Raw genomic sequence first — 8908 nt, 5'->3', positions numbered from 1 at the left:
ATATATATACATTAACGTACCAATGAATTCAAATGTATAACTCAGATACAACACTGATGAATCCAAAAGCTTTTTTCTGTAATAGGAATTTCAATGCGGTTTATTAAACTTTATAGGCCTAACATTTTTATCTTTTATGTTTATTATATATGTCTATGGTATTACATACATAACAAACACATGAACCTTATATTTTAGTATGTATAATTATATTAGTACGTGTTGAAAAAACTGATTTATCTATATTTGATTGTCCTTGGATTATGAGAAAAAACTATGAATATTGCAACAGATGAGCAATATAATTGTATTCATTTAGATGAAATATTAATAAACCTATTATCGAATGCGGCCACAACCATAAGTAAAATATGCAGTAGATTCTGAACTGCACTGCAATTGACAAGCATATCTGTGACTAGACCAGTAATCTATCGGCGACATGGATACAGAACGGGTAGTGCTTAATGTATGTTTTCAAACTACTTTGTTTACTAACGAGATCATTAATGCTGTTGAAATGTGTTTAGTATGATATTGTGTATGAACATTTACAATGAGTACGTCACAAAATTCTACACCGTTGATGCAGCTATCCGATGAATGGATGCTTAGAAAATTAGTCTATTAAATTAGATAGCTAAATAATTTATTTATGCGTGTATTGATGAATTGAATCGATGAACAGTGCACTCAATCATCGACGTAATTATCGTTTGTTGAAGAGTCTTCATATAATCACATTGCGTTGTTGTCACATCGGTTGTACCATCTTGTGCGTTTTTTTTGTTTTTGTTTTTTTTTCGTTCTGTTTTTATTATCAACTCATAATACACAATGCATACAAACATGTATGGATATGAGACTGCAGTACTACCAGCCAATATTAACTTGGATAATGTATTCCGTATTTTACGCCTCTCGGGAATATTGTAGACATTCGGTGGCAGATATGAACTGTGCTGGAATGAACTTCGTGAATACGTTTTGCCACGAGGCGCGCTGCACAAACGTGTCGCCACAATCGATGCGTTTGCTCATCTGTAGATTTTCTTTCCTCACTGACACCCGATTTAGTTCATTGCATTAATTGAATGAAATGATAGTGTCGATAGTCGATTTTGATCATGCATTTACTTGCTTAAAGTAACTGTTCATTTGAAAGGAGTTTGGCTCGTAGGTAGCCAAGTCCAAGGCCGCCCCTGAACAATCAATTCTTTCTTAAATGGACTTCTGCGACAACTACTTAAAGTATCTAACGTATGTCAATTACTAGGGTTCTTTATACAGGGGATTAAATCGGAGGCAAATCAAATCACAAATTCAAAGTGAATGACGTTATGATTTAAAATATTAACGTTCAAAACACATGATTGTCCTTGCGGAAATTCACATAAACTTAATATAACGTTAATGTTAATTTATTCGGAGCATAAAGTAATAATTTAAAATCAATCTTCTTTCTTATGAATTCTTCAGGTGAACAAGTTAAACATGTAGTGTGGTATGCTTGAAGCCTTGTCGTGGTGCCCAGTCTTCATATAGGCCTAAGTTTGTGAGACCCTAATCGCCTTTGGGTGAAGTCGTGGCTGTATGATGTGGTTGGTGGTTTGTCCGTCACAGTAACACATCTTTAAGCGGTACGGCTCCGATCGTATAGAGGGACGAGGTACTAAATTCCCAGCCAGTTCTGAGACGGCTTAGATAAGTCAGAGCCTCACGAGGAAGATCGCATCCTGTGGTCACCTGAAAGAGTGTTTTTATAATATCATGGAGTTTTATTGAAAATCCCGACCATGTTCGCTTCAAGGTAGGTTGGTGTGGGGTCACATTTTGTGAGCCATTGATGTAAACATTTTAGTGAGTTTCATTTTGGCTAGACAATTATCTGATGAAAGGTAGAGCAGACGGTTTTATGCCTGATGAGTTGCCATCTGCCATCTACTAAAGTAACTAGGCCTACTAAGAAACTGAGACTGCTTGATGAATTCGTTCAGTTTGTCGAAGGATTTTTCAGTCAGGCAGCAGTGTAATCTGCATATATACAGAGTTTGGTGGTGTTACATGAAGTTTAAACTTATAGATTAAAACAATAGGTCAATTAAATCCCTGTCGGAGACCACTCTTGTTCTGTTTCGGCATTTATTGGGCGTTTCAAGAATGATCATGTTACCTTGCACAAAAGCATCATGAACGTACAGAGCTTAACATCTGGATTATTTTAAGAAGCTTGTGATGGAGGTCAGGATGTCAAAATAATAAGCAGTAGACTATTTTTTTTTCTTGACGGCAGGTTGACATTTTAGTGGAATATCGAATGAGTAGTCAGTGATCGACCGTCATGCTTTAGCATGATGACATGCCTCGGGTATATCGGTGATCCTGGCTAAAATCAATGTCTCTTTAGTAGTTAGCAGACACGAAAGAGGAGGAATGTGGGACGATATCTCATCAGGCCAATAGATGGTTTCTTGGGTTTTAGTATTATATATAGTTATCAAGGTATTGGCAACCTTTCTGCATCAGTGATTGACATCTCCAGGCAACTGGGCAGCGGTTCGACAAATCTGCCCACGGCTGACGCTGTGCGTCTTAAACTTCGGTGTGGACCTTTCATTATCATTTGACATTTCTATCAATTCTGTTATGCCGGGCACTCACTACGTCGTCCGACCATCGGCCGGCAAATTCAACTCAGCTCCCCGTAGGCGTTAGACGACACGATGCCGTCTGCTGAATGTCGGTGGCAGTCTGAAGGGATCGTCATTAAAAACGATCCGTTGCGAGCGCGTTGTGACGTTGTGTTCTTCATAGAATTGCGTCCGGACGCAGTGAGTTTCTTGCTTTATACTCACAGTTTGGAAGTCCATAAGAAGTTAACTTTACCTATAAGAACCAGAACCATTACAAAGACATATCTGAGACACAGTAACGGATTTTGCTTTGGTTTTAAAAGATAACTGTGTTGAACCAATAATTAACCATTTAAATTTCTCAATATAGGTCCTATCCTATATATTGGTAAGCATTTTGGCTTTAAAATAGAAATTTCAGAGGGGAAATATTACTAGTAAAGAAATAAAAATAAACAATACCGTCCCCCATTCGTTACAGACCTTGCATTGGCTGGTAATTAATTTTAATATTAACGAAAACTGAATCATTGCGTTCAGGGTCTGATGAAAAGTTAATAGCTTACTTGATTCTTCTTTTAAAGTAACAATTCATTTGTGAGTGTTTTTTTTGACAGCAGGTAACTGAGGACATATACAATTCTTTTTATTCGACCTTTAGCTTTTAACCTCTCAAGCCGTTAATATTTAACCTCTAATGTATCTTCAACCTTTAACTTTTAACCACCATATATTCTAGTTATGTTCGTAGTTATTGGCATTCATCTGCCGTCTACCGTTAATATTATTTAATTTTAACCTCTATATCTACGTTTAAATGTAACCTCTATGTTTTCATGATATGTACTCAGCATCTAACATTAAAATTGTACCTTTTAACATTAGCAAGGAAAATCTAGTTAGTTAATCATTTCCTTTCATTTTCTCATTTCACTTTTTTATGAATTACGTTTTTACAGAAAAAATGTATTCCGCATGTAGACATTAGCATACTTTTCTATCTCTATATTCTATATAATAAGAATTTAAAAAAACATTTGAAGGCAGAATACAAATAAATATTTCATTACGTGCCGTACTACAAATTCGTAGAAAGAATACAACAAGAATCATTATTACATGACAAGAATATCTATATCACACAGACTGCGACTACAGTCAGAAGATATAGAGTTTCAATATAATGCGCATTTACCCTTGTCTTGGTTGGTGCAATTCTACCTAATCTATTAAATTATTTTGTCATATTAAGTGGATGATACATGATTTTAATGCATAGGTTTTCCGGGCCCAAATCCTGCCTGTTGTTTTGGCGATTCTTGGGATAGGAATAGGTTCACTACACTGCAAATGTCAAAGATCAAATTAGTTTTATTGACTACAATACAAGGTAAAATTTAAAATTGTTTTCCTTATGGGAAAAACGGACGCATAAAGTGTGTGTGTGTGTGTGTGTGTGTGTGTGTGTAAGTATTTAACTATGTACGCAAATTCACAACTAATTAACGTTGCAACGTTACGTTAAACATAACTTTCTGACATAGGCCTACATAACCGAAACGTTAGCGAACGTTATGATAACGTTTTGTGTTTGCTAAGGAGAGATTTTATTCATCATATTCAAACAAATCAAATGTATTCCTTTTGTAACAATGATGACACAATGCAATATTCAAAAGAAGTCAATAAATCAAACACAGTACAAAGCAAGCTATCGGTTGCTGAGTGGTCATATGCACATAATATTAATTCATATACAATGCGATCATTACCGACTTCCAATGCGCCACGACATTAACAAAAAATAATGTTCTCTTTTTTAAAGATTTTATTGGCGAGGAAATATCTTACTCTTCTAATTATTAGTTTTTACGATACTAATTTACTTTTATACAAAGTACCGTAAAATGTAAATAAATATGAAATTTATTTTCTCTTGATAGGAAACATGGAGAGGGTGAGGCAGAACATGCCATAAAATGCCCTGATTCTAAATGTAACGCTGTTGATTTTTACTCTTTTCTGTTTAACCGTGTCAAATTAGGACCATCAAGTCAGCAAAGCTTTTCATTTTGTATCATTGAAACTCTAATCAAGTTTTTGAGGTTTGTGAGAAGTTAAAGTCCCATCCGTATTTTTTAAACGTTTAAACTCTCTTCACACTATCACATTTTATGTAAAGTGTGATATGCACATATTTGGGTGAGATATTACATCATCAAAAATCGTAATTGATATTAATGAATCATTTGATTAATTATATTTGATTTATATGACAATATTTAATTGAATCATTATTGATTATTAATAGAGTTACCATACTGTACTTAATGTGTACTTGGCAATACCTACCAAAGAAACAGAACTTACAAACTAAGTAATTGTACAAAAACATTCTCCTTCTTAAAAACATGCATGTCTGAAGCTCCGTCTGCACTATAAAATGTTATTGAAATACACGCCATCGTGTATAACATTTTATGTGACAAAAATATGTGATGTGCCCATATATATGGGCACGAGGACGTAATATCACATAATTCCAAATTGTATTTTAAAAAAAAGGAACCTGTTTGATGTCGTCTTTCAAAAATTTGTCAAATTTGTTTAGATAGCACCTTTTCATTAATACGCAAACACTACAAATCACAACAACCAATCGGATTAGATCTGATTAATCGGATCGGATCGGATTAGATAATTAAGTTTTATTAAAATACATCACATTTTTTATGAGGCAGTTGGATGTATTTTGATATTGTTATATCAAATTTTATGTGACGCTTTTTTAAATTTTATTAAAACTGATAGTGTGGACGGAGATTTTATTTGAGAGTGTGATCAGAGCTTAAAGCTCCGTCCACACTATCAAATTCTATGTGACAAATGTATGTGATGTGCTGCGCTTATTATGTCATATCGTAAAACCTCAATTTGAAGCCAGGGCTTTGTTTGTTTGTTTGTTTGTTTTTTTTTGCGAACTTTGGATGGGCTTCTTATCGAGATGGACTTCTCCTCGAGATGGGGTTCTTTTCTAGGCTACTTTTGCGAAGTAAAATGGGGGGAGGCTTCATTTCAAAATGAATGCTGTTAATTTTTGGAATTTGTACTATAAAACTATATAAATAAGGCCACTGTAACATCAATCTGTATCATGGAATGTATTAACTGACATTAAATAATCTAAACTACTGTGTAATTTATTTTGGGATTTTTTTGAAATTCATGTACAGTATACGTACTGTATTATTTCGAACAGAAGCCTATGCTATCTTGAAAAGAAGCCCATGTGCTTTTTTTCAAGATGGGCTTATTTCCGAGGCTAATTTTCCAAACTAAAGAGGGGGCTTCAATTTGAGATGGGCTTCTCAAGATTAAGGCCATTGGGCTTCATTTCGAAGTTTTACGGTAATACACCCAAATATGGGGATAACACGGTACAGAGTTTTACACAAGATGACAAGACGTGTAGTGTATCATTCTGTACGGGTACGCCGAGGCAATCCTCGAACCTTCCGATTTTTGCTATTGTCATGCTGACGGCGCATTGTGCACAGAACCGGCGTCATTAATTCAAACGAAAGCATTTATTTTGTGATTCGGGTTTTTATTTTAAAAGGTATGCGATTAAATTGGTTGAGTAATGCATACGCATATATTGAGTGTCTACCGAGAACGGTTGCTGAATCACTGGATAGAAATTGTCTATGCATTGTAATTTGAATCCAGTATAATATTACAAATTGAATTGCTGTTAATTCAGATATTTTTTCCTATGATATCAAATCTTCTATAATTTTACGAAAAATGGCAAAATGGTCCGTATTTCAGTCTGCTGTTTTCGAATGGAATGATTTTGTCTGGCAGAGCTAGCAGCAATTCCTCGTGCTTACGTATCTTGATATTTTGCAAATTAAAACCGAACCTTGCATGTACAGTAGTATGCCTAGAGATTTGAGTGAATATACAGTGTCTTTAAATGTTAAAATAACAAGCCTCGGCTTCCTATAAGATGTAGAATTTTGAGGTGGGCACTCAATGGGTCGTACGTCGAATCCAACACCGCTTCTTGTGAGCGCTGACGAAGCGACGCTGTCATGTTGATTTCGGTGATAGTCTGAAAGGTTCGTCATTAAATACGATCCGTTGCGCGCGCGTCGAATTATAGAATCGTGTCGGCCGCACGACTGTCGGGGTAGTCTGTAGTAGGTGTACTATAGGAGTACATATAGGAGTAAGTACTTTATTTATTTATTTATTTATTTATTTATTTATTTATTTATTTATTGACACTTCACCTTTAGAGCGGTGGCACACACAACTCTTGTGGTGCGGTCTAACAACAATAACAACTAAGATACAAAAGTAACAACCAATACAAAAACAAGTCATATAAAGAAAAGCAAATTAACCAGGAATGCAAAAAAAAGCAAATTAACCGGGAATGCAAAAAAAAGGAAAGCCAGTAGCTTAACTCAAAAAGTTTTTAACTACAGTATGGGCTTAAATTTTGGAAATGTAAACTAATGGTACAGAATCAAAACGTTAAAAAATGAAATCAAAATTAAAACAGGAATTACAAAAATCAAGTAAAAAATAAGAAAAAGCACCAAAATCATGAACATATGTTTGTGTATCCATACACCCATAGAATTCGATCCAACTCGGCCACAAGTCAACTCGGCCACAGTCAACTCGGCCACAAGTCAACTCGGCCACAAGTCAACTCGGCCACAATTTAACTCGGCCACAAGTCAACTCGGCCACAAAAAGTTTGGCTACAGTCAACTCGGCCACAAGTCAACTCGGCCACAAGTCATCTCGGCCACAAATCAACTCGGCCACAAGTCAACTCGGCCACAAGTCATTTACTGGTACTACATTGTACTAACTGTTATTATTATTGCTGTTATTATTGTTGTCATTGTTGCTATTATTATTGTTGTTTTTATTACCGTTAGTTTTAATATTAATTATTAGTCAGCATAATCATTTATATATAATCATCATATATATATATATATATATATAATCATTCAAATTAAAATCACTGCAAAATATCGTCACTGGACCTCAATAACGTATTGATTCGAATATGAATATTTAAAATTCAGCTATTCAATTTACAGCGAATAAAACTATATTCGGAATACCTGTAGGTCTTCATGAAGAGTAGTATGTGTAGTCATGCGCGACGAGATCGTGAATAATGAAACATCACTTCATCCGGGTACTCTGAGACCCCTGGGTTATTTTGTAACGCCCTAACACATCCATTCACTAATTGCTGCCTAGAGCATTCTCTTCAACTTTACGATTAGCCTAAAATTTCAATTATCAAAATGATAATAATTGTTTTATATATATATATATATATATATATATATATATATGTATGTATATATATGAATATATATGTATATATGTGTATATATATGTATATATGTGCATATACATGTATATATATGTATATATGTGTATATATATGTATACATACATGTATATACATGTATATATATTTATGTATATATATATGTATATATAGTTATATATGCATGTATATATATAGTTATATATGCATGTATATACATAGATATTTTTTTTTCAATGAATCAATCAATCAAATGTTCAAGAATGTACATTAATACAAATTTGTTTTCATTGAGTACAGTTTAGAGTGAGGGTTAGTCAGATAAGTCAATTAATTCTTTAAGAATGACTCACCCCTTACAAATAAATACAGTAAATTTAAATATGAAATATAGAAAAACAAATAAAAAGAAAGGAAAAAAGAACAGTATTCTCTAACTGAAGAAACACGCACAATAACAAAATTCTTTAATTAATCCCATGTTGAAGGGAGGTTAAAGATGCAACTTATAGATCTTGATGGAGCGAGTTCCACAATTTAGCGGCATTATATTTAATAGAAGTTAGACTCAAGTTAGTAGTCATTTGAATTTCGTGCCTGATAATCATGCAATTCACTGTGTTTCATATAGAGATTGTAAATGATTTCGGGTGGTTACAGTTTGTATATCTACACATAAATATTGCAGTCTGAAGTTTATTTATATCAAAAATATTGAACGTTTTAAATTTAAAGAAAAGGCGATTAGAATGAGATAAATGTTTAGATTTAAAGCAAATTTTAATTGCCTTTTTCTGTAATTTAGACAAGTGATTTAACTTTGTTAGATATGTGTATATACACACACACACCCACAGACACCCCCCCCCCACACACACACACACACACACACACACACATATAT

General features: G+C 34.0%; 1 protein-coding gene across 1 annotated transcript in view; it reads left to right on the top strand.

Moving 5' to 3' along the window:
- The window catches only part of LOC117116865 (acid-sensing ion channel 2-like), a 68158-nt gene that overhangs the window by 4032 nt on the left and 55218 nt on the right, over window positions 1–8908 (top strand). Inside the window, exon 2 of the mRNA XM_033260967.1 lies at window positions 1480–1810. The gene's annotated coding sequence lies outside the window, so the exon portion shown is untranslated. The remainder of the gene's footprint in view (window positions 1–1479; window positions 1811–8908) is intronic.

Source organism: Anneissia japonica, unplaced genomic scaffold, assembly GCF_011630105.1.
Source record: "Anneissia japonica isolate Jap-2015-1 unplaced genomic scaffold, ASM1163010v1 scaffold1302_len1884557_cov193, whole genome shotgun sequence".
NCBI classification, from domain to species: domain Eukaryota; kingdom Metazoa; phylum Echinodermata; class Crinoidea; order Comatulida; family Comatulidae; genus Anneissia; species Anneissia japonica.
This window is presented reverse-complemented; position numbering and strand designations above follow the sequence as displayed.